Source organism: Penaeus monodon, chromosome 36 (assembly GCF_015228065.2).
Source record: "Penaeus monodon isolate SGIC_2016 chromosome 36, NSTDA_Pmon_1, whole genome shotgun sequence".
In the NCBI taxonomy this organism is placed as follows: Eukaryota; Metazoa; Arthropoda; class Malacostraca; order Decapoda; family Penaeidae; genus Penaeus; species Penaeus monodon.
This window is the reverse complement of record NC_051421.1, coordinates 16,618,591-16,626,850: the sequence shown is the minus strand read 5'-3', so window position 1 is coordinate 16,626,850 and position 8,260 is coordinate 16,618,591.

The following is an 8,260-nucleotide window of genomic DNA, read 5'->3' as shown; positions in this document are numbered from 1 at the left end:
CGAGAAAGTGTGGGATTCCATAAATATGTCTACCAGGTTGGGAGGTCGAGGAAGGGAGGTGAAGGAAAGCAGAGGTACGGGCTACAGAAAAGCATAGACGGGGTAATAGAATATGTGGGACTGAAAGAGGAATATTAAACAGAGAACATGGGGACGGATCAGTCTTGCTCGAACGGAACGTTCGAACGTATTCTTTGCAGCGCACAGAAGTATTCCGTATTCTCCAACGGAACGCAAAGCAAAACGTTACATGAGATAGAAGTGCGTAAGGCGGGTGTGGCCGTCTCCCAGCGCAGCGTCTGCTCTGATGATAAAGGGCTGACCAGGAGAAGACTGATACTTTTACAGTAATTCATTGGTGAGAAGAATTGGCCAGAAAGACTGCCAGTGGACAAAAAAGGTCTGAAATTGGTTTTAATGTAGCGGCGGAGCGTGCTAGAGTACCTGCATGTTCATTGCCGGGGATTCCAATACGGCAGGGTACCCAGCAAAACCTGACAGATTTATGGTTCATAGACAGGTAGAACAACCAGTCTAGAATCTTGCAGACAAAGGGGGTTGGTCCAGCACATAGAATGCATGAAAGATAATGTGTTACAGGAGTCAGTAGAAATTGTAAAAGAGGAGGGGGGAGGAAGGGAGTACATACGTTTTAAGGTGAAAATGAGCGTCTGCAGTTCCATAGTACGGATACTGGACGCAAGAGGGAGGGGGTATTTAAATGTATGAGAAAGGAAGAGTAAAGCGCAACCAGTACTGGAGTGTGATTTAGAGCCATCAGTGTAAACATGGGTACTGGAGGAATGAGTGGAGACATAATTATGAAATGGCTATGAAGGACAGTAAGGGGGAGGTTTGATTTTGGTGGGTCAGGGAAAATAGAAAATACGGGGTAAGCCATTGAGTGGAATGGACAGAAAAGGGAAGAGGTCAGAGATGGGAGAGGACAGTATCTATGTGAATGGAGATTTTGTATATTTTATGGAAAATTTTCTGCCGCGCCAACATCCAAGGTCATTAGCGGTAGTGATAGGGTGGGGCTAGGGCCAAGCTCCTTGGTAAGACAGTTTTTTTTGTTCATTAAGACAATGTTTGTGGATTTCCAGAATGGTCAGTGATCAAAAACAAATGTACCAGGCATCAAAGGTCACACAGCACTAATGGTATAGCATTGTTGCGAAAAGGGTAAATAAATATGAGTTAACGATTAGGATAAGTGGACAGAAGGGGATGAAGAAGAGAGGGAAAAGAAGAGAGAGAAGAAAAGACCCTGCAAAATTAGATGAGGCGAGGGGTGAGGTCCAAGGTAGGGGTAATCCCTACCCTCAGTCTCCACCTCCAAAGTCCCCCACGGCAACAACGAGCAAGGGATTGGGGGGGGGGGTGAATGGAGAGATGAGTAGGTAAACGTGGAGAAGTAAAGGCAGGAAGCAGGGACTGAGGAGATAATTTAGTGAGGGAAATGGTTAATGGTTAAAAGCAAAATAAATGTGCTACACATCTAAGGTCATGAAGCACTATAGGAAGGTACAGTGAAGGGCGGTTGAGTTAGTAGTTAGTTGCTACACGTCAACTATCTCGATTAATATTGAAAAGGTTAAAAATGGGCAAAGGAGTTGATGAGCGAATGGGTTAAGGTAGGGTTAGATAAGGGGATTAGATCAAGTCAAGGATAGGTAAGCGTCCGAGGAAGGAAAACAGGTTGTCAAAGCAGAAAGTGTGAGATTCTGTAAGGATGCCTGATAGATTGGGAGGTCGGTGAAGAAAGGATAGGTGGGGAAAAGTAGAGGTACGGGCTGCAGCAAAGCGTGGACAGGACAGCAAATAATTGTGGGCGAGACAGTGGTTTGGAAGGGAGGTATAACATATGGTGTTTTCTGATGGATAAGTATAGACGAGACATAAAAAGAGTGTGAAGATGCGACAAAATGCTAGTTGGGGATTGGTATGGGACGATGTGTAAGAAAAGTCTCTTGGAGGCAGATAATGGACGGGTTATAAGAAGAAAGGCTATGACGAAGGTCAAGTCTATGAGAACGGAAACTGCGAATATTCCAGTGTAGGAGAGCTATACTTTAGTTGATCGATGAATGCGTGTTGGAGAATTTGAAGGGGGAGGAGCTAGGGAGTGAGATAAGGAATGAGAGGGGGAAGGTGGTGTTGTATCAGGAGGTGGAGGATCTGGAGAAGGGCATAGTTGTGACATAAGGGATTCACGTGTGTATCCGGGAGGGAGTGGAAGGGATAGAGGGGATGGAGGGAGGGTTAATGTAGGTGGAGCTGGAGCTGGGGGGATGGACTGTGTTGGGAGAGAGTAAGAGGAAGGGGCGTAAGGGGAATATGAGTAGGAGGAGGATGGATATCGGTAGTCAATTTGAGTGTGGAGGGAGCGGAAGTTGTGGAAGTTGAGGGTGGATTAGGGTTTTCGGTGTCAGTTTGGGACTCAAGAAGCTAGTTCTGAATATCTTCAAAAGCTTCTGAAAAGGATGGTTGGGGAGTTTTGTGAGACAAAGGTTTTCTTATGAGGGGGGAAGAGGAGACTGGCGTCTGAGGAGTAGAGGCAAAGGTCTGGATTTAGAATGGCAAAAGAATTTGACTAGAGAAGGTAGGAGGTAGAAGTGGGGAAGTAAGATGTAGGAGGCATAGGTATAGGGGAGGGTGTAGGAACGTCTTGGGAGGGAGGGGGAGGGGCAGAGCGAGTGACATTACTGGAGCAGGGAGTAAGAGAAAAACCTCGTTGACGTGCTTCCTGCCTGGCTTCACGTAGAGCGAGTCCAAGTCTGAATCTAAGAATTGCCACCTCAAACTTGTAGGTGGGGCAGCCCCTATAAAATACATTATGGGGGCCGCCACAGTTGGCACATGTGCGTGACTCTGCAGAGCAATTTCATCGAGTATGACCAAGTTGAGCACATAGAGGGCATCTGGCTGTGGAACGGCAATGTATGGCAGGATGTCCTAAACGCCAACCATTTTGGCACTGACGGGGAGGAGGCTGATAAAGGTTTAAGGTTAAGGTTTTAAGGTTTGATTTGATTACATTTGTTGCAATGGATATTCTTGATCTGACATACTGTCTGTTTCATTTTGCTTCTAAATGACCCCGTGTGCAAGGAATGGCCGGGGTTGCCATCCACTGGCGGCGAGGGATTTGAACGCACGTTAGCAAGATCGCTAGGCGAGATCGCTACCGCTGCACCACACAGCAGGGGTAGCGAGATTCTCCAACAATCTAACCATTAAACAGGTGTCTACGGAAAGTAATTTTGGCAATGTTAAGTGGGGTTTTTACAATGACCTTTGGGTGGAATGGAGTAGCATTGTACTGATATCGCATCAGAGTCCATGATGCACGTGAGTAAGTCTTTTCTACAATCTGACCAATTTTTGTTATAGGGTAGTTTGCTGAGGAGATAGAGTTCCGGTGCAATTATTGAGGGTTGGATCAGGTTCTTCAGGAATGGGGTTAACAGAGAGATCAGCTAGAGCTGATAATGCTATAGCTTGGTTTTCAGATGTTACTGTGACGAGACGCGAAGGATCGGGTCAACTATGGAAAGAAACTTTGCCTACTTGTTTTTTGAGACATTGCTGGAAGAGGAGTGTGTTGTCAGAGTAGGGAGCTGTGGGAGGGATCATGAAAAATCGGTCCCATTTGGCTGGGCTAATTAGCGTTTTTAAGATATTTGTAGAGATGGGGGTTGTAGAAGGAAGAGGGAGTAGTGCTGAGAGAGGTAGTATTATGGAGAGATGGGCAATATGGCTGTAAAGTAGTAATAAGGGAGGATGGGTTAGTTGATGAAGAAGATTGTGGGGGTAGAGGTGATGAAGTTGAGCATGTTGGGAGAGTAGGAATGTCTCCTGGAAAATGAGTGTTGACTTGGGCGGATAACGTACTAGTGGCATGAGGAGGGGGTAGTAGTTGCAGTGTTCAGAGCCGTGGTCAAAGGAGAGCCTGAGGTCAGGGAATTGGGAGTTTGAATTGGTGGGGCTGTATGATGAAGGGGAAAGCCTAATTTCCCCTAATAAGGGTATAACATCTTCACTATTGGCCATGGTAAGCCTGGAGTATGTTGGGGAGAGAAACAGTTCATCCCTCAGGGTCCCCTTGAGGGGTAAGGGCTAGACAAAAACGGGAATACCGTGCCCATGGCTCCCTCAGGCCATTCAGGACTGGCACAAATTCAGCTTTTCATCCTTTCAGCACATCTCTCACATCTTAGGAAGTGGATAGTAGTAGGGGTTGGGGAAGGGACAGAAACTAAAAAGCAGGAGGGGAAAAAGAGGAAACTAAAATGCAGGAGGGGGAAAAAGACCACGCAAAATTAGTTGAGTTGAGGGCTGAGTCCCAAGGAAGGGGAATTCCCCAGTATTAGGTCTCAGTCCTCGCCTCCTAACCCCCCACGACAACAACAGGTAAGGGATTGGGGGTTAGTGAGGGAAAGAAAGGGGGAGAAGAAAAGGCCTTGCAAAACTGGTTGAGCCAAGGGCTGAGGCCTCAGTCTCCATTTCCTAAGCCCCCCCCATGACAACAACGGGCATGGGATTGAGGGGAAACAATATTATGTGATACATTAATACACAGTAGATTGAAAGATACAACCAATACATAGATGCTTTTGATTATGCATAATCCACATTCATGGCTGTTACATTTCTTTACACATTATTAAAGATTTACAGTCTATAGTCATCATCCAGAAAAAAAGGATCATAAAAACACGGTTATATTAAAAAGTTTATTCATCACAATGTATGTTGGAAACAATATTCCAGAGCACAGCAGGTTGCTGCACTAACTTCCTCTATACACACATACTCGCGTCACCAACATTCACCCGGAGTCATAGTATGGCTACACTTGAGGTGCCACTAAAATAAACTTTTTCCACTCTTTTCTTTTAATTTCCTTCATTTATATGGAATTGGCTATATTTCACAATGGGGGATACCTTACAAATAAGATGACTTTAATGGAATTATGACCAAAGCTGAATATGTCGAAAAAATAATGGAAGATAAAAAACATGATCAATTTCTTAACAAAAACACCATAAAGGTAACTGTACACATTTTCCATTATAAGTTTTCAATCATATAAAAACATAATCCAAAGGATAAAGAAAATAAAAATGTGTGGTGAATGCAAAGGTGGAGAGGGAAAAGGGAAAAGAGGGAGAAGGATAGGAGGGTGGGGTAGGGGGTAGGGGGAGGGGGGAGGGAGGGGGTAGGGGGTAGGGAGGGAGAGAGAGAGGGAGGGAGGGGGAGGGAGAGGGAGGGAGGGAGGGAGGGAGGGAGGGAGGGAGGGAGGGAGGGAGGGAGGGAGAGAGAAAGAGAGAGAGAGAGAGAAAGAGAGACAGAGACAGAGAGAGAAAGAGAGACAGAGACAGAGAGAGAAAGAGAGACAGAGACAGAGAGAGAGAGAGAGAGAGAGAGAGAGAGAGAGAGAGAGAGAGAAAAGGAGAGAGAGAAAAAAAAGAGAGAGAGAGAGAAGGGAAGAGGGAGGGAGAGAGAAAGAGGGGGGAAAGAGTAGAGAACAGAGAGAGACTAGGAGAAGGAAGCAGAATGAGAAGGGGAAAGCATGCTGGTGTGGCGTCCAAAATTACAAAACAGAAGTTGAGGAACGTGAAGAGAGGGAACTAGATGAAAACTGTAATATATGCTCAAAGAATATAGAGAGGGAATTGGAAGAAAACAGTAATATATGCTCATGTGTATGTGTGTTTGTGTGTGTGCACACCTGTGTTGTATTTGCATCTAACCAAGTTTTTATATAGGGTGCAATGATGTACCTGTATAAAAAAAAAGTAAAAGTGACTTAGAACCTATTTCCCTGTCTTAAAGTGTAAATGTGTTTAAACACTTACAGATTGTCTTTAATGATCATTAATGCAAAAGAATGGGTTTAAAAGACATACATGAAAAAAGACATAATTAATGTCAACATTTCTTATAACACTGAACTGTGTGTAGGGGGGAGGATCAAATGCATGATGCCAGCAAAAATTCAAATGAATAAAAAATTAAGAAAAAAATGTAAGCATGTAGCAAAAAATAGATTGTCGGTACAAATTAATCTGGTCATAATTAACTAATCAGCAGCATGACATTCGTTTATCTGAACTCCAAAATAAACATATCAAAGAAAAAAATTTGTCCTGTACTGATATGGTCAATGTTTGTCTTAGTAGAACCAAGGATAGTAAGGGGAGGCAAGGAACTCTAAAATGTGTGTATGAACACATTCCTAAAACAAAAAGTCTTACACAAAGACCAAATTTCTTCTAATCAGACACTTCAGTGTCTTTTGTGTCACAGAAGATAGAATGTGTGCTCATGTGCAAATTCATATGTCCACATGTACAGTTTACACAAACAGTTTTACACAGACAAATAATAAACACAAATACTGATAGCAGGAGTCAAAAAAAAAAAAAAAAAAAAAAAAAAAAAAAAAAGTGAAATTGGGCAAAATGGCACGCCAAAATATACAGGATCTAACATCAAATGAGAACATTTCCTACAGATTTTAGAGTAACAAAGTTAATAGTGCTCCAGGCACAAAATTGAAAAAAATAGAGAAAATATTAAGATACAATATGTTTAGGACTTCAGACTTTCATATATCATATAATCAAAACATCCTTACCATACAACTTGTGTTTCTGTTGTACCAGCATTTGTGATAACTCATCTACAGCCAGCATAATGACATTTTCACAATACTGTTTAGAACTTTGCCATGTTAAGTTGTGTCATAGTGTTCACTGTTCACATCAATGACATAGATATCCATTGGCATTGGCCTTATTTTAAAGGAAAAACTATAATTATAAAAATTACTAAGAAAGAGAGCAAAATAGTAAACAAACGATACTAATAAAACTAAACAAAAAAGTCCCTTGAATTTCAAAATAACCATAAAAAAAAAAAAAGAGGTAAACTAAATTCCTCACAAAGCAACAAATACCTTGTTTCCAACAGGGCAACTTTAATCACACTTGTACACCTGACCTCATCCAACTGCATCATACTCTCACTTGAGTAAAATTACATATATGCAATAAATGAAGATGAAGTACCAGTTAACTAGGTGCTGTATATATACAAGATTATGAGGAATAAAAACTTGAGCAATCTCATTTTCATCTGTAACAGAAAGGTATAGAATCAAGACAAAAGAAATGTTGTTTACAAATGCCCAAACTAGAGGTGAGGTGATATCAAAATAAAACTACTAAACAAATTATTTTGTGACCAGGACACCATGCATCCATCAGACTACTTACAGGGAAAGGGTTATCATCTCACTGTAACATAGTACATTTCTAATGACAAACAAATTTACTTATTGACTCGGGGAGGTTTAAATGGTATACATGAGCACGAGAAAAGGCAAATAAAGTATGTTACATTCTAAATATGTGGACGGCTGTTTAAGTGACGCTGGTTATTAACATCCGTTTAGGAGCAATAAAGCCAACAGGTATTAACACTAATACACCTCAGGAATATAAGTCTCCTTACAAAATGTCTGTGTTGATTAATTTCATGTTATTTTTATGCCAAGCAAAATAATTTTGGCCTTTATACCAACTCTAAACTCATTGAAACTGATCTATCAGTTCATAAACTTGATGAAATGGTATCCCTGAGTGCAGTAAAACATACCAGCAATAAACCAACGTGCTTACATTGGCAGGGACATTCATTTTTACCTTGCTAGTGTCAAGAACAGGTACTGCAATGTTGCTATGATAGGCAAAAATAACCTTTACAGAATGGCACTTTGAGACCAAAATCTTGTAAAAATGCTGTTACTAAACAAAGTCTTTCAGTACTGTAGTGATGCTCATTGTTGCTTCACAAAAATGCCCCGTTACTATATTGCTACCATACTGTCACACAGCATTGTCCTCCAACCACAGTGTTGCCTCATAGCTCTACCAGACATTTCAAATATTATCTGAAAGATCTATGCGTACAACAGTGTTGCCTTGCCAGACTTGTTGCTATATCTTAGCCATATAGCACACTAATGATGCTTCACTGTATTCTGACAGCTTTTATGCTGCACTAAAATCTTATAAGGGTAGTCATTTTTATCCATCTCCAAACACAATGTTTTACATATTGCCTCAAAGCCCAACAATGCACCAAATGTTGCCTCATAAACCTACCTAACTGTCAGTGTTATACTATAGCACTGTCATGTTACAGTAGTGTCAAATCATGGCCATCATCAGTGTCATATTTCCAA